The following is a 26,696-nucleotide window of genomic DNA, read 5'->3' as shown; positions in this document are numbered from 1 at the left end:
CAGTCCATAGACTGGTTTGATGCAGCTCTCCATGCCACTCTATCCTGCGCTAACCTTTTCATTTCTACGTAACTATTGCATCCTACATCTGCTCTAATCTGCTTGTCATATTCATACCTTGGTCTACCCCTACCGTTCATACCACCTACACTTCCTTCAAAAACCAACTGAACAAGTCCTAGGTGTCTTAAGATGTGTCCTATCATTCTATCTCTTCTTTTCGTCAAATTTAGCCAAATCGATCTCCTCTCACCAATTCCATTCAGTATCTCTTCATTCGTGATTCGATCTATCCATCTCACCTTCAGCATTCTTCTGTAACACCACATTTCAAAAGCTTCTATTCTCTCTTTCTGAGCTACTTATCATCCATGTTTCACTTCCATATAATGCCACGCTCCACACTAATATCTTCAAAAAATATTTATAATTCCTATATCAATGTTTGAAGTAGGCAAATTTATTTTCTTAAGAAAGCTCTTCATTGCTTGTGCTACTCTGCATTTTATGTCCTCCTTACTTCTACCCTTGTTTGTTATTTTACTACCCAAATAACAATATTCATCTACTTCCTTTAAGACTTCATTTCGTAATCTAATATTTCCTGCATCATCTGCCTTCGTTCGACTGCACTCCATTACTTTTGTTTTGGACTTATTTATTATCATCTTGTACTCCTTACCCAAGACTTCATCCATACCATTCAGAAACTTCTCGAGATCTTCTTCAGTCTCAGATAAAATAACAATATCATCGGCAAATCTCAAGGTTTTGATTTCCTCTCCTTGGACTGTGATTCCATTTCCAAATTTCTCTATGATTTCCTTTACTGCCTGTTCTATGTAAACATTGAAAATGAGAGGGGACAAACTGCAGCCTTGCCTCACTCCTTTCTGGATTGCTGCTTCTTTTTCAAAGCCCTCGATTCTTATCACTGCAGACTGATTTTTATACAGACTGTAGATAATTCTTCGTTCTCGGTATCTGATCCCTATCATCTTCAGAATCATAAATAGCTTGGTCCAATCGACATTATCGAATGCCTTTTCTAGATCTACGAATGCCATGTACGTGGGCTTGTCCTTCTTGATTCGATCCTCTAAGATCAGACGTAAAGTCAGTATTGCTTCACGTGTGCCTACATTTCTTCTGAAGCCAAATTGATCTTCTCCCAACTCAGCTTCTACTTGTTTTTCCATTCTTCTGTAAATAATACGTGTTAAAATTTTGCAGGCATGAGATACTAAACTAATGGTGCGGTATCGTAACAATAAAAAAATATTATTGTTATTATTATTATTATTATTATTATTATCTCATTTATCTTGGACATTTCGACTTATGCCTTGCTGTTATTTTAAGTTTTAAAGTATCAGACAAGTACTTACGCCACCTGACTCATTGAAAACTGTGAATAACAAAAGGGCGTATGTCAGGGAAAAGAATTTTAAAATAAAGTTAGGAACAATATTATTCGAACTTGTTTTGAATTACTTGCTTTTTTGCTTAATTCAAACCTAAATGAAACCATTTAATTGCATCATCATGTGCTGGTACTTATCTTGTACTGGTGATATACTTTTAAATAAATTGTGTAGTGATATTCCTGATTTTCTCAAAATGGCAGAAATGTAGATACGCCCTTATGATCCTAAGCATGCGATATATGTTTAGTTAATGAAAGAACCTGTAATTAATACTATATAATTTATTATTACCTGCATGTATGATGTGTAATCTACTAGAGTATTGTGCAAAACACTGTAATTTCCATAATAACACTAGGTAAGACGAGAACTATGTAGAATATTCTTTACATTATATCTATGCTTTAAGCACTCTAGAAATTATTAGAAGATATGTCATGTCATATCCTTCTAGAAGCCTGGCAGGGCAACCTATATAGTGAGATGGTCTCGATGGTGGAGAGGAGTTATTGTTTAACAGGAGTTGTGTTGTGTTGAAGACCGACATGCTAATTTAAGCAGCCAGCAGTCAACTGTTTCAAAGTTGCAGACTCCATGTGCTTGGTGATAGGCAGTTGTTAAAAATGGTGGTTTGTTGATGTTTTCGGAGTGAAGTGTTTTGTTTGTGACGGCAGTGATTAAGGTTATGCGTGTTAATTTGTAAATAATTAGTTCTAAATAAATAAGTGTACCAATTGATAGCATTTTGTGTGCGCCTTTGTGGCTACATCAAGATTTATACGCCCTTTCCTTTACATCCTTACTGCAACTCCTAAATACTCTCATAACCATGTGAAGAGCTCTGTAACCTTTCTTAACTACCTCGTTAATATGATTATCCCAATGAAGATAATTCTTTATATTAACACCTACGTACTTGCAGTGTTCCCCATGAGGCACTATCACCCCATCAACACAGTAATTAAAACTGAGAGGACTTTTTCTCTTGGTGAACCTTACAACTTAGCTTTCCATCCCCTTTACCACCATACCAATTTTCCATGGCCCAGGTGGTAGCGCCCCGGCTTCTCACCGCTGGATTCCGTGGTTCAAATTCAGGTAAATCCCTCTGAGATTTGTGCTGAACGAAGCAGAGGCGGGACAGATTTTTCTTCGGGTACTCCGTTTTCCCTGTCATCATTCATTCCAGCAAAACTCTCCGATATCATTTCACCTGTCAGACAGTAAGCATTACCGTTCTTAATCAGCACCAGCTAACCCCAAACAAACCCCACCACTCCCAAAACCCCACTTTAAATACTGTATGTCATGTCATCACTACAGTCAACTCCTTTTAGCACTCATAATGCGTGTCAGTACAGGTGGCAGGTGCCTTTCAAATACGTTCTAATAACCTTATCTTCCCATAAACTCCGCCGGTACTTTGTCACACCCTGCACTTTGCCACCACCATATTGGAAAATAGGGCCAATATGTCGCAACGACGTCTATGTGTCTCTATAATAGTGCCAGCCAACAAAAGGCCTAAATATGCAATTCACCAGCAGTCATCGGATATAGGACCTAACGGTCGGTGTCCCACCTTTCATTATCCACTTCTGTGTCCCCTTGGAATTGCAAAGGCGAGTTCAGTTTAGAGTCACGTTGATCATGCTGACGATCCGTGTCAGTTACGCCACCTGAAGCTAGTCGTTTTCTTCACTCTCGATTGAAACGTGATCCTCATCAGGAGTTTCGTCAGTGTACACAAAATCAGGTCATCTAATACGTCGTTCCACTTGCTCTTCGCTTTCTTTGTCACTACATTCGTACAATACATTTTGTTTAGCTGGCGGGAAGCCATGCTTGAACACTGAAATGGTGTAACAACGAGTGAGACTTCCACTTCTATCAGCTGTAGAATAACCACGGCCGACTTGATACGTATAAGGAACACAGCGAGATCTCCAATTGGCCATGAGAATAACAGAAAGAGTTCTCGTAAGCGACAACAGACAGCTCAGCTTTAGACTAAGCGCCTGGGTCGATTCGACCCATTCACAATACAGAATGGTCGGAAACAACGTGAGCGTTGGTGTTGGCCATGTTGATAAATAATTTGAAAACAAAATTGATATATCACACCGTTGTCATTTTATCAACTGCTAAAGTTAGCTAATCCGATCGATTTGCGGGTGAAATCAAATAAGATTTGCGAGGCAGTGTTACTAAATCTGCGCTACCTTAACCTCACGGCCGACTCGCTAGGTCATCCGGGATTCCATGCGACGGAGGATTGAAGCATGTATCGATGCTAACGGAGGACATTTTGAACATTCCATTAGGAAAGTTTCATGTGGTATGCTGATACGTTCTCTTCCAATCACGATCAATCAATCAATCAATCAATCAATCAATCAATCAATCAATCAGTCAGTCAGTCACCACTGATCTGCATTTAGGGCAGTCGCCCAGGTAGCAGATTCCCTATCTGTTGTTTTCCTAGACTTTTCTTAAATGATTGCAAAGAAATTGGAAATTTATTGAAGATCTGCCGTGGTAAGTTATTCCAATCCCTAATTCCCCTTCCTGTAAACGAATATTTACCCCAGTATGTCCTCTTGAATTCCAACTTTATCTTCATACTGTGATCTTTCCTACTTTTAAAGACACCACTCAAACGTATTCGTCTACTGTCATTCCACGCCATCTCTCCACTGACAGCTCGGAACATACCACTTAGTCGATCAGCTCGTCTCCTTTCTCCCAAGTTTTCCAGCCCAAACCTTACAACATATTTGTAACGCTACTCTTTTGTCGAAATCACCCACAACAAATCGAGCTGCTTTTCTTTGGATTTTTCTTCCAGTTCTTGAATCAAGTAATCGTGGTGAGGGTGCCCCACACTGAACCACACTCTAGTTGAGGTTTTACCAGTGTGTTCCCCGTGATTAATGTAGCCTACTATGTGGAGTGGTAGAAAATGAGTTCCGACATGGAAATAAAACGTTTCTGGACCCATGTCCACATAACATATTTCCTTCTTCTGCGTGTGAGGAATTTGTCCTGAGAGTTCGGCTATATCTTATTGTTACACTCTGTATAACGATTTGTGATTTCAAGTTCCGAATTTCCACAGTTAAAATTCCGCAACCTGCCCAATTTCCGCACTTGCATAAGTTTCCCCAGAAGCTGGAAGTGAAAATTCGCCCATTGATACATCTCGCTACATTAGTCACTAAGTGTGATCAAAACGAAAAGATTTAGTTCACGGTCGGGAACATCGCGCTGGGAGTGGATATTCCATCACCGTGACGGAAATGACGCACTCGGGTCTGACGATGCCTTGAAAACGGAGGTGTAGTAAAAGGAAGGATGTGGTAAAACGATAGACTCATTAAGCCCCGCTAATCTAGTAACATTGGAGTCGGAAGAGCGCAAGCGTTCAGTGGCGCGGACTTCGGGAGGGGGCAGGGCGTTTGCTGCACCCCTCCCCCCAAATGATTTGGGGCGGGGGGGGGGGCAGAGTGCCATTTTGCTCCCCCTACCCGCCGAAAAATGTTCCTCCTAGATCTTGAGTCCCTTTAAAACGTGGCGTTTGGTAATGTTCGGAGGCTGCTAAGGCTTTAAATCTGTAGAAGGCGGTACAGTCGAACCTCCCTTCTGCGGACACCGTCAGTTCCGAGGAAAATGTCCGTTACGAGAGGTGTCCGCTAAAATAAGTTTGTAAAAAATAATCGAACATTTTAACGTTAAAGAACATACACCTTTAAATATAAGCATACATATCTTTATGTTTATTATCTATGTCATTTCTGTGTTAGTATTTCATAGAGAGTTATTATAACTGATTTGACATAATTTACAAACATTTCAGCTTCGTGAAGTAATCCCTTGTTACTCATATTTAACAGACAACTGAAATGCTACGATATTTCTGTCTCAATAATTGGCGCCTGTACTGTCTTTTCCTTTTCAAGTTGACTATCTGAGCTCGACCTTATCAGCGACAATCCGACTTATGAATAGAATGATGCAAGAAGGGAAGAAAATCCCCAGGTAACTTGTGAGTCAACAGTCTCTGGCAGCATTTCTGGGCAATTAGAATTCTCGGAATAGGCCTATACACCACTAGGTAGAACTGCATTCCGATGTACCTTCTCTCCCCTTGCACTCGAAATAGTACAAACATTCAAAAGGAATTTCCTTATGTCTGAAGAATGATTGTAAAAGAAAGTATGACATGTGGTCCGGCGTAATAAATTGTCCTGCAACGTGTAATGTGTCCGCTTAAATCAAGTGTACGGGACAAATGGCGATGTCCGCTGTCCGGAGTTCGAGGTGTCCGTTTAAATGAGGCCAATTTAACGCTTGTCTTATGTAAAATAAAATCGGTTCCGAGGAAAATTGTCCGTATAGGGAGGTGTCCGCTGAATAAGGGTGTCCGTTAGGGCAGGTTCGACTGTAGATGGTTCTATATAAAAATTAGAATAGAAAGCGGGCATTCCTTCAGAGAAGTAGGCCTGCTGTACATTTCCCAGTGGAGGCTGTTCAGGTTGTACATCTGAAGGTAGAGCTTTTCATATTTCGTATCATGAAATGCATAATATACAGTAGTAAGGACATTTATGAAGCAAGTTCCAATTTTTTTCCTTGTGAATATATATATATATATATTTTACAAGTTGCTTTACGTCGCACCTACACAAATAGGTGTTATAGCGAGGATGGGACGGGAAGGGGTTAGGAGTGGGAAGGAAGCAGCCGTGGCCTTAATTAAGGTACAGCCCCAGCATTTGCCTGGTGTGAAAATGAGAAACCACGGAAAACCATCTTCAGGGCTGCCGACAGTGGGGTTCGAACCCACTATCTCGCGAATACAGGATACTGACCGCACTTAAGCGACTGAAGCTATCTAGCTCGGTTGTGAATATTTTTGATAGCTTCTTCTTCTTCTTTATCTGTTTACCCTCCAGGGACGGTTTTTCCCTCGTACTCTGAGAGGGATCCCAACTCTACCGCCTCAAGGGCAGTGTCCCGGAGCGCGAGACATTGGGTCGGGGATACAATTGGGGAGGATGACCAGTACCTCGCCCAGGCGGCCCTCACCTGCTATGCTGAACAGGGGCCTTGCGGGAGATGGAAAGATTGGAAGGGATAGAGAAGGAAGAGGGAAGGAAGAGGCCGTGGGCTTAAGTTAGGTACCATCCCGGCATTTGCCTGGAAGGGAAGTGGGGAAACCACGGAAAACCACTTCCAGGATGGCTGAGGTGGGAATCGAATCCACCTCTACTCATTTGGCCTCCTGAGGTTTAGTGAACCTCGTTCCAGCCCTCGTACCACTTTTCAAATTTCGTGGCAGAGCCGGCAATCGAACCCGGGCCTCCGGGGGTGGCAGCTAATCACACTATCCACTACACCACAGAGGCGGTATTTTTGATAGCTTCGTACATAAAACATTCCTTCAAAATATTTACGAATAAAGTTATATTTTTCTGTTTACTTTTAAATATCGTTGAAAACTCCATACATAGGACTCGTTTAAAAATGTATTTGAGAAACAAGCTCTATTATCGCTCTGTTGTTTTCCTGTTTGTGAATATTATTATTATATAGGAATGTTTGCATTAATAGCTGTCCCTCATTTTGCATGCCTGTGTTCATGTTAATCATGCCCTCCCTCTCCCCCAATAATTACTCGAAGTCTGCGCGTCTGTTGATCGAGGAAGATTGGACGGGAAATATTGCAAATGTGTCCTAACACGCAGCTATTCTTAGAGGTGGTGCGGGTGGTGATTATTGTTTTAAGAGGAAGTACAACTGGGCAACCATCCTGTATATAACACTAATCAGAGAGAGAAAATGGAAGGGATCCTACGCTTCGAAAAATGAAGATATCAGCCAAAGAAAGGAAAGGGCCACGAAGGGCTTGAAAAAGACACTCCATTGGCCTCTAGTACTCTAATACCGCCGGGGTCGGATAAGATCAAAAGTTGGCAAGAAAGGTCTACGCTTCTAAGTTAGTCGCCTCTTACGACAGGCAAGGGTTACCGTGGGTGTCATTCTACCGCCCCCACCCATAGTGGGATATTCTTAATGATTTGTTAATTTATTTATGTGAAGTAGATATACAAATAGCGACATTATTGATAGCCATTATTCCTTTATTTTAGTCCTAATTAAGATCTTTCTTTCTTTCTTTCTTTCTTTCTTTCTTTCTTTCTTTCTTTCCTTCTTTCTTTCTTTCTTTCTTTCTTAAACCGTTTACCCTCCACGGTTAGTTTTTCTCTCGGATTCAGCGAGGGATCCTATCTCTACCGCCTCAAGGGCAGTGTCCTGAGCGTGAGACTTTGGGTCACCGAGCTCGATAGCTGCAGTCCCTTAATTGCGGCCAGTATCCAGTATTCGGGAGATAGTGGGTTCGAGCCTCACTGTAGGCAGCCCTGAAGATGATTTTCCGTGGTTTCCCATTTTCACACCAGGCAAATGCTGGGGCTGTACCTAATTAAGGCCACGGCCGCTTTCTTCCCACTCCTAGCTCCTTCCTATTCCATCGTCGCCATAAGACTGTCTGTGTCGGTGCGACGTAAAGCAACTTGCAAAAATACTTTGGGTCGGCGATACAACTGGGGATAAGCACCAGTGCCTCGCCCAGGCGGTCTCACCTGTTATGCTGAACAGGGACCTTGTTGGAGATGGGAAGATTGGAAGGGATAGACAAGTAAGAGGGAAGGAAGCGGCCGTGGCGTCAGTTAGGAATCATCCCGGCATTTGCTTGGAGGATAAGTGGGAAACCACGGAATACCACTTCGAGGATGGCTGAGGAGGGAATAGAACCCCCTCTACTCAGTTGACCTCCCGAGGCTGAGTGGGCCCCGTTCCAGCCCTTGTAGCACTTTTCAAATTTCATGGCAGAGCCGGGAATCGAACCCGGGCCTCCGGGTGTGGCAGCTAATCACACTAACCACTACACCATAGAAGCGGACACATAATAAATTACTTGATAATAACTATTACTGCAGCCTCTGTGGCTCAAGCGGCAGCGTGCCGGCCTCTCCCCGCTGGCTTCCGTGGTTCAAATCAAGGTGACTCTATGCGAGATTTGTACTGGACAAAGCGGAGGCGGGACAGGTTTTCTCCTGGTACTCCGGTTTTCCCTGCTATCTTTCATTCCAGCAATACTCTCTAATAAAATTTCGTTTCATCTGCCAGTTATCTTATAGGTACACAAACAATGAAACAAAATCAAACGATTGGGAGTGCATTTGGTAATAAATGTCATTAAGGATTTTCGAGAATTTTAGTTTTTGGAGGATGAGCTGACACATGAAACCTATGGAAAGGACAGTATTCCATGCACATCACTTGACAGGAGGCCAAGGGCATACCGTGGACGATATTTGTATCAGGATACTCAGAAAGGACCCCACCCAAACTATTTCACCCTTCATGGTCATACCATTAAGGGAGTTCCTATAGAATGCGAATTCGAGCAGAAGGAGTACTACTTCTTTTTTCGTTTAACATCACACACGTAACGTATTTGCTGCAATTACGCACTTATCGCAAAATAAGTAAATGACGCTGTAAACTGACCTTGTCGCCTTAATTGGCAAAAGTAAAATCGTTATTGTCTTAACCAGAATCGTACAATTCGTTAAAATTCTCAAAATCACTTCAAATTATTTTGTTCGATAATGTGGAAAAGGCATGCCTTTAGCTATTCTAGACTCAGCTGGGTTCTTCTGATTACAACATATACCTCAGTTGTGCAATTCTGACTCATATGATTAAAAAATTTGTCTTTTTAGTCACGGAAAAGACACTCGCCGTGGTTGCGTCCTACGCGAGACGAGCCAGTTGTTAGATGAATAGAGTAAACATCTTCAGATATTTATCACTTCTCTTAAAAGCAAAACCATTTTCTTTCTCTGGTTAAGAAAAGTCGCGAGAATATTCAGCTTGGGATGAAGTAGGCCTATCATCATTCCAACTCTTGGATCTTGTATGCCAAGTATTGAGCTTTTGTGGTTTAAAATTCAAACATATCTATTCTTCGACAGTCAATGAACCATTTTCCATCTTTCGGACTCGAATGTACTGTTATCACAGTTGAGAAATAATTGAGTAAAAGTAATCAAATTACTTGTAACGAATACTCTTTGAGTAATTTTTACTTGCAGTTGTTACTGTATACGAGTACGTGGTCAAAAGTGAGGTTAGGACCCGTCAAGATGACAGCTGTCAAAACACGAGCACGTGGTCTTGTTTGTAAACAGTAGCACGCGGCCGTGACGTCATGGGGTCAATGGCCTTGCCAGGGGTCAGGACACAGCTCCCGTTGTTTTAGAATATACAATCTCCTACTACTCACGACAACGACAACAACAACAAGAGTACAACAAGTAATTCCATGGAAAGAAAATATTACAAGAAATAATACTAATTTAACGTTGTAAATCCAGCACCATCACATACAAATTCACACACAACTTAAGTATTTCCAGTGCTTAACACTAGGGCTTACTATACTACAGGTTGAGCTTACTACTACCTTAACATTACAAGTGATAAAAAATAAGGTAAGGGTGTATTCTGCCCGAAGGCAGGTCTGAACCTCCGCAGAGGTGTGCCTGAGTCGGAGTTTACGTACGGTAGGGTGGCCAGTTCCTTTCCGCTCCTCCATCCATTCCTTTACCACCCACAAACAGCGCGTGGCAACCCATCCGCATCTTGACCACGTCCAATGTTTCTTAACTTCGGAGATATCACGAGATCCGGTGTTTCAACACGGCTACGGCCGTTGGCAGTGATAATAAAGTTAAAACCTAACTACCCAACAACACCAACTACAACAACAGTCGCGAGTATATTCAGCTTGGTATGAACTATCATCATTCCATTATTGATTTAAGAGGAAATGAAGCTGGGCAACCATCCTCCATTATCACTAATCAGATGGAAATGTAAGGCCAACCTCGTGAGTCGCGTGCCTGTCTCTTACTCGGAGGCTCCGGGTTCGATTCCCAGCCAGGTCAGGGATTTTTAGCTGGATCTGACGGCTGCTTCGAGGTCCACTCAACCTGTGTGATTACTGATTACAATTGAAGAGCTATATGATGGCGAGATAGCGGCCCCGGTCTAGAAAGCCATGAATAACAGCCGGGAGAATTCGTCATGCCACCTCGTAATCTGCAAGCCTTCGGGCTGAGTGGCTCAGACGGTTGAGGCGCTGGCTTTCTTGGCAGGTTCGATCCGTCCATACCCTTCCAGATGAACATTTCACGGATCTTTTCAGGGGTTTTGAAGATGCCTAAATGCCCCCCTAGTGGGCTCTCATGGTAATACTTGAAGATCATAGGTACGAGAACAGCTGGAACCACAATTTTCATCTTCTTATCATGCCCCGACGGGCAACATAAAACACCATTCCTCAATACATAAGGGACTACATGTTCCCCCGAAGAAAGGGTTTCCATGATAGGGGCCAGCGTCGGATCTTCACGCTGATATTTTTCAATATCCCTAAAGAGCATGGGAGCATCAGTTAGAATGGCATTAACCTCAGGAGGTATGGACTCGGGAGGTGAAGAACTATCAACCTGTTCAGGTGTCTCTATATCATTGGCAAACATACGGCTTAGACCATCTGCCACAACATTTTCCGTTCCTCTTATATGCCTGACATCAAATTGGAAGGCAGAAATTCTGATGGCCCAGCGGGCTTTGCGACCAGTACGACGCGGCCTAGCTAAGACCCAGCTTAAGGCTTGGTTATCAGTCTCCAAGTCGAACTTGACATGTTCCTGATAGAGGCGGAACTTTTCTAGAGCAAACAAGATAGCCAAACCCTCAAGTTCATAGATGGAATACTTGGATTCTTGGGCCGATAATGTCCTAGATGCATAGGCGATGGGTCGCCTCCCTAGTTCAGTCTCTTGAAGAAGGACTGCTGCCACCGCCGACGACGACGCGTCGGTTTGGACGATGAATTCCTTCGAGAAATCAGGCATAGCAAGAACAGGGGCATTACACAGAGCTAATTTGAGATCTTCGAAAGCGGCTTGTTGAGAAGGTCCCCACTCAAATTTGACGCCTTTCCTACGAAGCAAGTTCAAGGGCGTCGCTCTATTGGCGAAATTTGGAATGAATTTCCTGAAGAAATTCACCATAGAGCCTAGCAATACCTTTGATGTCCTTGGGATGGCCTGTGTTCTAGGATGATCTACAGCGACACCATCGGCGACACAATGTGCCCTAGAAATGACATAGAAGGCTTAGCAAAAGCGACTTTGGACAGCTTAACTGTTAACCCTGCCTTACGAAGACGATTAAGGACCTCTTTCAGATGATCAAGGAGTTCTTCAAAGGTCTCAGAAAATACGACGACATCATCAAGATAATGGTATAGGTACTCGAATTTGATGTCGGAGAAGACCCTATCCAGCAATCTCGTAAGCACAGCTGCTCCCGTGGGGAGCCCGAAAGGCACGCGGTTGTACTCATACAAGTTCCAATCCGTGGCAAACGCTGTAAGATGTTTAGATTCTTCAGCCAGAGGTATCTGATTATAAGCTTGATTAAGATCTAAGATGGTGAAGAACTTAGCTTTACGAAACCATGAAAAACAAGAGTGAAGGTCTGGAAGGGGCACTGATTGTAACACCACCTTCCGATTGAGAGCCCTATAATCAATGACAGGCCTGAAGCCACCTTGGGGTTTCGGAACAAGGAAAATAGGCGATGAATACGCCGACTTAGAGGGCCGAATTATACCATCCTTCAACATTTGATCTATGATTTCCTTCAAAGCCTTCATTTTGGGTGGAGACAGCCTATAAGGTGGAAATCGGACCGGAATCGAATCAGTCACCTCAATCTTGTATTCGATAAGGTCAGTAACACCAAGAGCCTCGGAGAAAACATCCGGAAACGCCTGACACAACTTACGAATACTGTCAGCCTGCTCCTCAGGTAGATGTCTAAGGTCTAACAACATCTCATCCTGGGTAGGCGAAACCGATGAACATGACACAGAGCTACATTTTATTAAGGGAATTTTACAATTAGCAGCAAATTTGAACGTGCACGACTTGCTCAGAATGTCGAGCACTATACCAGTAAAAGACATGAAATCCGCTCCCAAAATAATGGGACAAGACAAGTGTTTAGCCACCAACAGTTTAACCTTCCAAGTAAATTTAGCAATTCTAATTTTGACATACAGAAAACCTAAAATTTCTAATGGGGATGAGTTCGCCGAAACATATTGAACCGAAGTCAAACAAAAATCAGGAAGTTTACAAACAGTTTTCAATTTGGAGTACCACTCGGCCGAAATAATGGAACACACGCTGCCAGAATCTAAAAGAGCAGTTACAGGTTCATTATTCAATTAAATCTTGAGAAATGGAACAGGTGCGGGGGTATCCGCCGCAATCCTAAGACATTCTTTGGGACATACAAATGGGAATGTAGAACAGTTCTGATTTTTCCCTGAATTTTCGTCGGATTTAACCTGGGCTGAGCCTTGAAAAGATGAATCTGCCGACCCAGCCGGAGCCACTAGTCACTTATGATTGTTGGTGGAAGTTGCACCCGAAGTTGAGCAGGAGGGGGTGCTGTTAGCATTAGGGCAGTTCTTGGCAATATGTGAAAACGCGCCGCATTTAAAACAGCCTTGTGATGACCCTGCTCCGTTCCTGGTCCCATTGGGTTTAATCAAGGGGCACTTGTTCCGAAAATGGTCCGGTGACCCACAAGCATGGCATTTGCGGGGTGTTACGGTTCAGCGAGGTGGAGGCCGAAAATTACTAGAAGACGCAGGGGGTTCTTTCGCGACACGTAAGGTGTCGGCGTATCTAACTCCTTCCGCTGAGACAGCCATAGCCTCTAATTCGGCAAACGTTTGAGGACGCGACGCAAAGCACAAGTATGACCTGTATGATGGAGAAATGCCTTCCACAATGGCCTGTACAATCTGATCTTCAGGGAAGTGAAGAGCAAACATCCTGGTATAGAATTTAATATCTTGGATGAAGTCGGCAAGGTTTTCATCCAGACGTTGTACACGGTAATAGTACTTCTGAATTAGTGATGACCTAGCCCTAGCCGGAATGAAGTTTGCTAATAAATGGGCGTGGAAGTCTTCTATGGATGATTGTTCAGCAACTGCCCTAACTATCTTGTCTGAGAGGACACCAATGGAATAAGGGTAAATTATCTGAAGGATTTGACACGGAGAAAGAGAAAAGACAAGAGCATGATCTTGAAATTCAACTAAAAACCTTAAGAATGAAATAACTTCATTGGTAGAGTTAACAGAAAACTTAGAAATACCCCTGAGCAACATTGCTAATGGATGAGGCAAACTGCTGAACCCGGGTGACATAGTAGGTAGAGGCCTAAGTGGCGAAGAAGCTAATTCAGAACGTGCATTATTCAAAGAGGTACGGCGTTCAGACTCATTGTCTAATGGGGAAGAGGTTTGTTGCTCCTACTGATTTCCTATTTTCTTCTCCTTTAGGAGAGTCTTCCTCGCTAACTACGTTTACCGTAGCGGGTTGGTCGGTTTTGGGAGGGACTGCCCCAGTTAACAGTAGGCTAACCTTGCCGGACAAATCAGAAAGGTTTCCGAGAACAACACTAGCTTCCTTCCTTTGAATGTCATTCAACTTTAGAGACAACAGATCGTTAACTCTATTAGAAAAATGAAACAATCTAGCTTGCACACGTTTAAGTTGATTAGGTGATGGATCATTTTCTTCAAAAAAACTAACTACCGATGCTAGCTCAGTAGTATTGTCAGTGATCGTGGAGAGAGCATCGTCAATCTCTTTTTCTCCCAAAATGGGGATGGAAATAGGCAAATCAAGGGAATCTTTAAGCTTGTTAGTATCTACCGCAACCGTGCCTCCAGATTGCACATTTCTAATTGTTAATTCATAGATTAATTCCTCCTTGCGCAAATAGCCGGGATGGAGGACATCACGAGGGCCGGGCATGATGACTGACACTTTACAAATTTAGAACAATGGAAAAATTCCGGCGACGGAGAAAATTGTTAGAGTTCAAATCAAAAGCAATGTTGAGCCGTCAAAAGGGGCTAAATTGAGACCCATTCAACCACGCTCTGCTACCACTTGTTCCGAGGTATCTGTGGAACAGCAGAGGTGAAAGAAGGTGCGGGCTGGAATGGGTCTAACTACAAGTTCGAAAGATGAATTAAAATTTCAACAAAGGTTATATTTTCAAAACTTAACAATGGTGACATAGAATTTGAAAACGTAACAAGTCAACAACAAGCCAAAATCAGATACAAAGAAATTACAAGTGTTAGGGGATTATTACAAGGTCTGGGCTTCGAGCCCCACAATCACAATCCTTGAGCTGTTAGCCCAACTTTACCAAGGTACAAAATTGAACAAAGGGGCAGAAAACCCCATCATGCCAAGGAGCACTTGCTCCAAATTACAATGTTAAGCCTCTTAGAGGCACAGAGAAATCAAATTTAGGAAAGAGCAGACACGCTCTCAAAGTTCAAGCCTATCAAAGGCCACAACGAATTTCACTTCTATCTGCCCTCAAGGCACACAAGGAAACAGGGGTATTTAATACCCAACCTACAGGGCCTTCGCAATGGAAATAAAACCACAGGTTAAGTTACTGGCCCAAAGTATAGAGAGGACTGGAGGCGTGAACTTGCATTCCAAATACACTTCTTAAAACCTAAATGGCTATAGGCCGATACACAGGGGCTAGTCCCAAGCTAGGGAGGTGACCCGTATGAGAAAACTTTAATACATTAAAGAAGAGAAGAACGGATATGAAAACGTAGTCACCTCCATTTCAAAATGAAAGGGAGCTCGAGAGGGTAAAGCACTCTCTATCCCCGACTTAAAGTTCAAGAAAACATAAGTTTAGCAAGAAAAAGGGTTTACATGTTTAGTTGTTTACATATTAAAGGTTTTGAACCCTCCCCGAGAGTTACACTGCTGAGCTAGCAAGAAATAAGGATGTTAAAAGGCCATTACCCTGTAGAAGAGCTACTGCTTGAAGAAAGAGGCGCTTCCCGCCCCCCTGCTACATATTTACACACTGAGTTAGATGTTATACTAGTGGCCCCGAGACAAGAAAATCAGCAGTTTTTATACCCTCGTGGAAAATTCGAGACCTTTCAAGAATGAGTAGACACACCCACTCAATTTTATTGGCTCGCTAAAAGTTATACCTCAACATCGAAGAAGAAAGACACTATTGGTCAAAAATTAATTAAATAAATTCGGGATTGGCTGAGTTCAAAACTGGCGGACAGAAAGATTAATATTGCCAACCCAAAAAAAAAAGAACAAAATTTAGTAAAGACAAAACTTAAGAATACAAAATGTCTTCAAGAGAGTTCATTCCATAGCGCCAGAGTGTATTACCATAGTTTTTTTGGTAGAGACATCTGTTAGAGAATGTTCACACTTCTTGATCAATGAAAAACAAAAGCAAATCAAAAACACTCAGTGACCTCTTCTGATAACTAGTAGAGTTAGTTCAGTGGTTAAAGTTCCGGGTTTCTCCAGTAGAGAAGTTTCAATTGGCGCAAGATTTGAACTTGCTTCGCGTAGAGGTGTACCGCCCGGTACAATTATTATTATTATTATTATTATTATTATTATTATTATTATTATTATTATTATTATTATTATTATTATTGTTGTTGTTGTTGTTGTTGTTGTTGTTGTTGTTGTTGTTGTTGTTGTTGTTATTATTATTATTATTTATTTATTTATTTATTTATTTATTTTGTTAGCAATAAAAAAGCAATAATGTTAGTACAGTACTTACTACTATCTGCGCACTTTTTAGCGATAGATTTACACCCTAGTGCTGAAGCGGTCGACCTCGGCAAACTTCGAGATTCGTACTGGCAATCTTTGAAACACAAACTATGAATCGCTTATCCATCGCTGTGCGACGTCTGGCGTACACTTTACGTACTAGTACTGTTGTTATTTACACAGCAAAGCCCAACTATAGAATTCACTCTAGTAATAAGATTCGCATCGAGAAATGTTATATAATGTGTGTGTGACACAGTTGTTGGCTCAAAATAACAAAGATTTAGAAAATTCATATCGATTCATTCCAGATTTCATTTCCATTCAGTTGGCAGTACTAACGGAACCGGAAGCGCTCCCTCCTTACTCCTCAAACCCGTACAAAAATCCATCGCTAAAAAGTGCGCAGATAGTATTTTCATGAAAAGTAACAACATGCAGTATTTAATTTTGTGTATTTAATGTAGACTTTCAGAATCCATAGCCTGTTTTGGTTAATATCATTTCTTGATTCTTAAGCTCTGATTTATTTAATCTGTACGTGTATAGGATTGGGAACTGTAAATACTAACATTTCCGGTAGGTAAAATTCTATCCATATATTCGCTGTTTTATCCTACAGTTCTTGATGTAAAGCTTGGTATTGTCATAGAAGGCAATGGGATTTTAAATCGCAGTTCTTCTATATAGAACGGTTGTCTTGTGAGCTCATAGGTTAGTCTCAAAGGAGCGTTTTTTTGCCAGGCAGTGAACTGTGTTTTATATGGCCTTCACTCTTTCCAGTGTAGCTAGATCATCCTTCGACAGATGTTCCCAGATAATGTCTAAGGCATATGTCATGATAGGGTATGTTTGTATGTAGACTTTTTTCTCTTAGCAACATGTAAGTTATTAGGAACGGTCTGCCATCTGTTGAATATATTTGGAAGCTGGGAAATGTTAGGGAATCAAATAGTAACTAGCAGGGAATAGTATTCTTCTATGATCGGAGGAAGTGTAGCCTATACTCTCTGGCTTGACAGGTAGTAATCAAACATGGCTGCATGCAATGGCATTACTAAGCATGAAAATGACATCGGAATATTAATTAAAGTGTTAGACGCTTAGCAACCTGCTAAGTACAGAACGTATTGCGGGTCAGGGTAAATCTTCGGCTGCAATTATTGGAGCGATCATTTACGATTACTCAAAGTTGGCTGGACTTAGAGACCTATCAATGCCTCATGATTCACCGGCAGGTAATTCCGGAGAGAATGAAACAAAAATGAAACATATCGGTCCATTAGAAAGGACGGACGGATTTGCCAAAGCTGTTTTCAGTAAACTCTTTTAATATGTAGACTAGCAGTTTCCCGCTGGCTCCGCCCGCAATGTACAATGTATGGTGTTGTTCGTTACTATCCTCACTGATATATTTGCAAAGTTCCGACTTAATGAAATAAAGCACATGATCTGCTGCGGTAATAGAATGTAATATTGTGTCAAGAAAACACTTGAAAATACATTACACAAAGGAATTGAATTAAACGTTCCTTGGAACAACATCACGCGCCGAACTATTAAAAAGTCCTTCAAAGATCTTCGTCATGGAGACAAATGTACTCATAACTATTCTCATCATCTACCAATGTAAGTAGTTATCACCTCAAAAGAAAGCGCTTGATCCACTGAGCGTGTTTAGACCAAAATGAACTGCATACCTCAATTAGAACGAAAGATATGATTGGTTCAATGAGAAAAAAACGTTGAAGAAATGAGACGTCAAATTTTATGTGCACTCATAACTTTGCTCAGATTGAACCAATTTGAATAGTTAAGAGCTGAAATGAAAAAACCTGATCCACTGAGTGTTCTTAGGCCAAAACGAACTCCGTACCTCAATTAGAACCAAATATATGATTGCTTCAAAGATACAAAAATTGAAAAAATTAAATAATTTGAGGAAGGTGGAAGTTAAATGATTTATAGTACCTGATGACAAATTTGTGCATGAATACCTTTAAGTTAAAACAAAAATGAAGGAAATCGACCGGATAGAATGGCCGGACTGACTGACTTTAGTTTTCATATTTTTTTTAAATATATAGATTAAACATTTTTAGGTTTACTGTAATTGGGGTTTACTACCCTGTTGTAAACCGGAAATTAAATTAAATAAATTAAAAATCCACCAAATTCACCAAATATGATCTCATACGCTGGACCCGCGGTGTAGGAGTAGCGTGCTTGTCTATTACTCAAAGGCCCCGGGTTCGATTCCCGGCCAGGCCAGGGATTTTTACCTGGATCTGAGGGCTGTCTCGAGGTCAACTCAGCCTACATGATTACAGTTGAGGAGCTATCTGATAGTGAGATGGCGGCCACCGACCAAGAGGATTCGTCGTACTGACCTTACAGCATCTCGTAATCTGCAGGCCTTCGAGTTGAGTAGCGGTCGCTTGGTAGGCTATGGCCCTACGGGGCTCTTGTACCATGGGATTAAATATGATCTCTTAATATAGCCTAAAAATTATTGATGTCCTGTTCATCGGGTGAATGGCCTTCGGTTCAGAAAGCATCCGGTTCGATTCCCGGGCAGGTCGAGGATTTTAATAACGTCCGGTTAGTTCATCTACAGTAGTTTGGGTGTTTGTGTTCGTCTTAATGCACACCTTCATTCATATGCAACATATCACACTAGATTACACGAAGAAGGACAATCATCACAGTTGCACTCTCTTTAGACAAACTAAATTAACGACGGCTACAGAGCAATAATTGACACTAGCACACACATTCAGAGAAACAAACTTTATTAGCATTATTATCGTCACTCAAGAAATGATTAGGCTGAACAGTTATGGACACAAAGTCGTAAATGTGAACCTGAGAGAATACTAAAATCTATATCTCCATTATTGCATCTCGGTCTCAATGTTCGTGTAGAAATGCTCATTAGCCTATATGATTTATATTGCAATCCAGAGTGGCATTGAACAGGCTATTCGTTCAAGAAGAAATGTACGTTTACACAGCGATAATTCATTCCATTTATAGGGAAGGAATTCTTGTTCGGTGAGCCAAGGAAATTCTTTGACGAAAGAGGGGAAATCCCCCAGTTTCTCGTCGATTGGAACCGTGCCGAGAGTGTATTTGATGCACTTCGACACTGAATATTGATATGAGTTATACAAGTTGTATCCGTGATGATGTTACAAACTTTCAGGCATGATGAATGATGATGATGATGATTGTTGTTTTTAAGAGGCCTAACATCTAGACAGGGCTGTGCACAGGATTTTTCACTAGAGGGGTTTTGATGAAAATGAAAATAATCTTACAGTATTTTCAACGATACTTTAAGTCTACTACCATTAAAAATAAAACATAAAATACTATTTTCGTATGAAACATTTTAAAGTATGATTTCTAACTACCAGTTATCTTCAAAAAACCTGATTTTAAATAACATTTTTTTAAAAACCTGACGTGATTTTATAGCTATTTTAAGTGAGTTTGCTGGTCTTAAAAATCCTTTATTTGGTGGCTTTTACAGTTAATATTTATTGGATTGAAACATACTCAAAATGTCTACAAAATAATGCGTAAAAATTCGTTTTCTCATAATTTTATCTTTATTTTTTTCAAGATTTGAATGTGAAAATTCTAAGTTCCCGTAGAGGGAATTTGATATTTTTCCACCAATAGAGCATATCAAAATTCAGATCAAAAATTATATGTGGAGTTTTATCTCCCGTATGCAATTATCAGACTGTGTCTCGTATAATGGGCTTCTGGTAAGTTCACCTGCATACACCCCAGCGTCAGTGCGTAAGGTCTGACACATCCCACAGTGATGAGTCTAGTGTCAGACCTAAGACAAAATGCTGGTTAATAGAGCAAACGCCTGAAAAGCCATAATCTATTTTTTGATCTGAGATTTGAAAGTGATAATTTTTTGAAAACACTTGGAAATGTTTTCGAAACGTATTATGGATCAAAATGGAATATTTTTTGCTTAACTTTTTGTCTAGCACGTTTAAAAAATTCAAACTTCGACGCGCAGTAACTCGAAAATATCGATCCTACAACATTTAGTTACTTAGATTTTTGGCTTAGGTACTTCTGTCTGCCGAATGCATGGAAGCATTTTATCATGGCTATTTTGGGACATCCTATAAATTATAATTATGTATTTTGAGTGCTTAGCCCGAAGGCTCGTTGGATCCTCAACAGCTCTGTCATCAACTGTAATATATGACCTAGGCATCGCTGAAGACACTTACTAGTGAAACGAGGAGTGAGGTCGTTCCCCGTTGCTTTCCCCACCGAGCCAGATGTTATTACATATTAGTCTGCCAAGTTCAGTGAAATGCATACACCAATAAACCGTATGAACGAAAGTTTCACACCATTCAATAATAGGAACTGGTTGCATAAGGAATGGCGTTACTAATACCGCTCATACCCATGTCATTTTCGTATTCTCAAAGCTAAGGATGAGACAGAGACAGGTCAATGAAAGTGGCAAATGTGTGCTAGCCCATACCAGAAGATTTCTTCGATCACATTGGAGGCACGCTTGTGCAAGTAATTTGGTGGCGCGCGCGTGCGCAAGCTGGCGTGAACAGCAATGTGCTCACACTAAATGCAAGCAGGTGCAAGTTAATTATTATAAACAGGTCAGGCGAAATGGAGATGTCAGGCGATGAGGACATTGTTTTGGAAAATGATGTTTTAAAGTTTTTATTTTTGGATGAGCAGGAAATCAGGGAAGAGTGGGTGAACGAGTACTTTTGGACAAAGAGGAAGATGGATAGTATGCACGAATATTCGACGATTTTCTTAGACAGCCTGATAAGTTTTCTGAATACTTCAGAATGATACCAGACACTTTCTACTATATACTGGACAAAATCACACCTAGAATAAGGAAGCAATCTAATTTCCGAAAGTGCATATCGCCAGAAGAGAAGCCTCGATGGTCAGAAATCAACTGAGATCACGCACGCTTGCAACTACGAAACAAATATTTTTGTTTCGAAGTGGAGTCGGATCAAGCTTGCGCAAGCGTGCACTTGCTTGTGGCGGACAGTGTGAGTGGCTTGTTCTTCTTGTTTCTGTCGCTCTCTTGCAGATTTTGTTTATATGTGCACGCTTGCGCACGCGCGGGCCACCAAATTACTTGCACAAGCGTGCCTCCAATGCAATCGAAGACTAACATTGTAAACACTAGGTCTCGCCACTAGGGCCAGACCCTGTATGTACAAACGATATAATTTAAACCTGTTCCAGACTATCGGTTGCTGCTTCTTTCTTTCTTTGTTTCTTTCTTTCTTTCTTAATCTGTTTACGTTCCAGGGTTGGTTTTTCCCTCTGAATCAGCGAGAGATCCCACCTCTACCGCTTCAAGGGCAGTGTCCTGGAGTGCGAGATTTTGGGTCGGGGGATACAACTGGGGAAGATGACCAGTACATCGCCCAGACGGCCTCACCTGCTATGCTGAACAGGGGCCTTGTGGTGGGGGGGGGGTATGGGAAAATTGGAAGGGATACGCAAGGAAGAGGGAAGCAAGCGTGGGCCGTGGGCTTAAGTTAGGTACCATCCCAGCATTTGACTGGATGAGAAGTGGGAAACCACAGAAAACCACTTCGAGGAAGGCTGAGGTGGGAATCGAACCCCTCCTCTACTCATTGACGTCCTGAGGCTAAGAAGACCCCGTTCCAGCCCTCGTACCACTTTTCAAATTTCGTGGCAGAGCTGAGAATCGAACCCGGGCCTCCGGGGGTGGCAGGTAATCACACTTAACCACTACACCACAGATGCGGACATCAGTTGCTGCTTTTTTGTAAATCGTTGCTCGTATTGACATCATCGTAAACTATTAAAAAACCCAAATAAGCACTTCGTCTCATTACTTCTTGTTAATAGGAATAACTTTTAACATTTTTGTAACAGTATTGTAGGGTTATTGAACAGAACTCGTCTCATGATCATGTTTATCCTCTTACGCAGTTACCGGCATAAAATCGCTGTGATTGAACAAGTGCAATTTTTCAAAGTGTTTATCGTTTAATTCTAGTACAAAACTGATTCAAAAACAACAATGTATCGTAATATTTCATTTTACATTTTCTGTCAGAGGCGCTGGAGAGTGGGCTGAACTTCAAACCACCACCCCTCCCTCGAAAGCACGTCCCTGCATCTAGGTCATCGGCCCCCGCTACCCAAGAACTTCGGCAGGCTTTGACGGCACAGCGATACGCCACAGACATTCTGCGTCCGCACGTCTTCCCCTCTTATGGCACAACACCCTGGGAGAGTATTCCAACAAGATAATGCACGTCCACACACAGCACGTGTATCTATGGACTGCTTAGAGCATGTTGAGGTCTTGCCGTGGCCAGCAAGATCCACGGACCTCTCCATCATTGAACATGTGTGGGATGACGTTGGAAAGGGACTCCGTCCCAGTACCAACTTGCGGGATCTGGAGGGACAGCTGCAACAACTGTGGACGAATTTGCCTCAGGAAAGTATCCAAAGGCTGTTTGACACCATTCCGAACCGCATAAGGTCATGCATTGGAGCCGGGGGGGGGGGGGGTGACACCCTACTGACCTGACGCCAACATTCTACCTGTAACTGCCAACGGCCTTGTCTCTTTCATCGCATATTGTAATCAGTTCACACTAAAGGCACATAGTCTTTCAGCGTATGTAGTTTCATTCGCTTTCAACCACTCCTGCTTAACTTTTTTGTCAGGCAGTGTAATACCCTACTAGATACAATTATTAAGTAAATATACGATAAGAATGAGAACACAACGACCAACCAACAAAATCAGACCTAAAACAGAAGCGTAAATGCTCAAACGAGGCCAGCATGGATAGAAATAGTTTCGATCACCATGTTTATGCACAGTCTGATAACTGGGTCGAAGTATCTATGGCAACAGACCTCCCACATTAATAATTGTCTGCTGTTTTCGTGACAGCAGTGCTACTTCAGAATTCTCTCGACGAAATTATAAGTGCCGGTACGTCGATAGTTACCGGAGCTCTCGCTCCTGGCAGCCGTAGTTCATAGAACTTCACGATGATGGTGATGATGATGATGATGATGATGATACTTCAACCTTCAAGTCACGAGGCGCAGTCTCTGTTACTGCTTCAATTTTTCAAATCGGCATTCCGTAGCGGCTGATGGGCTGAATGCATTTCCCCTCCAGCTACCTTCTTTTGCACATCCCCTCCGTGCATTCTTGAGGACACGTGTGATCTACATTCAGCAGTGGAAGTTTATACAGCTTTTTAGCGGTCACAAAGATCGGACCGCGTGGCTGGTGCAGTTTCGCGGCAATAGGTGGCATCCGGAAGGTTAGTACCGGTACTTGTGATTCTACTTACGAGCGGCATATACATATACGTAGGCAAGTCGATAAGTATCAGCAATTTTGCACTAATTGTCTTTAGGTTGGTTCTATGGCGTTGTGTGCTCACCAGCAGCTAGATGGCACCGTTGTCCACGTCTGTGGTAGGTTTCAGATGGTTTCAGCACTGCCCTCGTGATGTACAGGCCGTACTGTAGCTCCGATGACGTCACGCAAAGAGGCGAACTGTTTCTCCTTCCGAACCGTAAGGCAGTGGTTTCAGCATTATTAGATTGGTACAGCTTGCGCTGTAGCGACGTAAATATGGCCGGGCCACCAAGGAAGAAGAGCGTACCGTAATCAGTTTTTTTTTTTTTTTTGTGGTGTGAGGATGTACCAGGAGCGGAAATTCATACAAGACTTTCAGCATAATATGGTGACAATGTTTTGCCACAGCGAAGTGTTTACCAATGGATTAAACAGTTCAAAAGGGTCGCACGGGCGTGAAGGATGAGGAAAGATCCGGGGGGTCCATCTGCAGCCGGAGCTGAATCGTCGTCAGCAGTCACTCCTCTGTTATTCAGGATCATATCACGCACTTGTTCAATATTGGTATCAGTTACGGCTCCGATTACCAGGTGAAGGAAGCGGTGCATACATGGCTTGCTGCGCAACCAAAATTTTTTTTTTTGTTTTTTTGCAGAGGGTAGTCTATCAGAAAGCTTGTGACATGGTGGACCATGTGCATTGAAAAGCAGAGTGATTATGTTGAAAAATGATGTCAGTAAAAAGTGTGTGCTCTTTTTGTGTATGTACGTTTAGTCATGAGCCCTAAGGCTGGTTGTATCCTCAACGGCTCTGCCATCAGCTGTCATATATGGCCTAGGCATCACTGAAGAAGCATGCTAGGGAAATGAGGAGTGAAGTAGTTTCCCGTAGCTTTCCTCACTGAGCCAGAAGTTGCTTTTACATATCAGTCTGCCAAGCCCACTGAAATGCATGCACCAACCGACTCTGTGAGCAACAGTTTTACACCATTCATAGCAGGGACTGGCTTCAAAAGGAATGGCATTACTAGCATTGCTCATACCTCAGTCACTTTCATATTGTCAAAGCCAAGTATAAGACAGAGATAGGTCAATGAAAGTAACAAAATTGCTCTAGCCTAATAAATTATAAACATTGATTGCAGATACTTATTGATTTGCCCTCGTAGTATTGTTTTTACTATTATCTTTAGTTATAAATTCCTGGCATTCAATTCATTTCCCTAACTGACATACAGTATATCCTGATTAATTCATTGTTATTTTACAGTAGTATGTAAGTTATAAATGAATGCGAAAATACCTATGTTTTTTCTGTCTAAAGAATAACAGAGTATGCTGTATAGAGTAATAAATAAGTTACAAGATTGTGAGCAACTGCGAAAAGACCTTGAAAATGTGTTGAGATGGACAGCAGGCGTGATGATAAAACAGCGTTAAAAGTCAGGTTGTGAGTTTCACTAGTAGGAAAAGTCCTCTCATTTTAAATTGCTGCGTTGATGGGATGGAAGTTCCTTATGGGGATCAACGTAAAGTACGTACCGGTAGGTGTTAATATTATTAAGAGAGGTAATTTTGCTGCATTCAAGTAGATAGATCTGCTCAGATAATTCATGCCTCATAGTGCAGATACAAATAATACCTAAACAACCTATACTGTTGTAGATTATTTCATTTATTTATTTCATACCACCAACAGAGATGTTTCTCCAATTACAGGTGGCTTAGTTACTATACATTAATTACCAAAAATGTCCGACTCATTGGCTGAATGGACAGCGTACTGGCCTTCAGTTCAGAGGGTCCTGGGTTCGATTCCCGGCCGGGTCGGGAATTTTAACCTTCATTGGTTAATCCCAATGGCCTGGGAGCTGGGTGTTTGTGCTGTCCCCAACGTCCCTGCAACTCACACACCACACATAACACTATCCTCCACCTCAATAACACACAGTTACCTACACATGGCAGATGCCGCCCACCCTCATCGGAGGGTCTGCCTTGCAAGGGCTGCACTCAGCTAGAAATAGCTCTATGCTCTATGTTCTCTACGCTCTATGCTCGCCCCTGCCTCCCTAGAACAAGTAACACTCTCAAGCACTGGAGCAATTCATACAAAACTAAGGGTACTATAAAACTCTTTACTGATAGGCTGGATTCCTGCACACACCCCTGGTTTTAATTGGCTAGAGAACATATTTCCAAGCATCTGATAGGTTGTGATTCATCCGTCGGATGGAGATGTAATTATAAAAAATAACAAATGTCAGAAAGAACTTAATAAAAACAAAAGTATACAACATTATTAATAAGTAGCAAACAGAATTTACAGCACATTAACGCATTGAATGCCACGGTCTGGGTCGTAAAACTTTCCCTGGAGCCAAATGTATTTTCTAAGTGATTTGTATTATTTTGCGCATATGCATTGCTACCTTGAATTTTATTTTCATCTACAACAGTTATACGGTCTTATTTTCATGATTTTCACTGTCTTGCACATATGAATGACGTGGCCCTGTGTTAATTTGGAGGCTTTCTCTTACATATGGTGGCCATGTCATTCATATATGAATGACACATTTTAATGTTCTTTTCTTTTTATCTATTCAGAATTGATTACAATTTGTTAAAAATGAGTAAGAGACGTCACACAGAAAGGCTGTCTGATGTAGAATTGAGGCAAGAAAACATGCAAAGATGGTTTTCACCTATTGCAAGACATGTCCTGCCATGCCTCAACTGTGTCTAGACTGTTTCAATTCTGTGCACCAGTCATTTCTGTACTGCAAACTTTTTATTCAGGTTGTTTTAGATAACTAGACATTTTAATTTTATTTTTGAGCAAGGCACAGGGCAGATTCAAATACTACAAACATGAAAATAAATCATTACCAGAGACATTTCTAGCTCAGCCTGCGTGCCCCCCCAGTTTGAATAATAATTGTAAAATTGTAAAATTTGTAAGTCTCGAGCCACCACTGGTCATTACTGGTACCATTACATATTATAGGACATTTAGAATATGTTTAAAATACAATAATTCAGACAATAATTCAGAACAAGT

General features: G+C 41.7%; 1 protein-coding gene across 2 annotated transcripts in view; it reads left to right on the top strand.

The window, feature by feature from the left end:
* LOC136884459 (fatty acid hydroxylase domain-containing protein 2) overlaps nt 1-26,696 on the top strand; it is a 213,369-nt gene that overhangs the window by 143,308 nt on the left and 43,365 nt on the right. The gene's annotated exons all lie outside the window — the stretch shown is intronic.

This window comes from Anabrus simplex, chromosome 12 (assembly GCF_040414725.1).
Source record: "Anabrus simplex isolate iqAnaSimp1 chromosome 12, ASM4041472v1, whole genome shotgun sequence".
In the NCBI taxonomy this organism is placed as follows: domain Eukaryota; kingdom Metazoa; phylum Arthropoda; class Insecta; order Orthoptera; family Tettigoniidae; genus Anabrus; species Anabrus simplex.
Note: the sequence above shows the minus strand (reverse complement) of the source record. Positions and strands in the feature narration are given on the sequence as shown.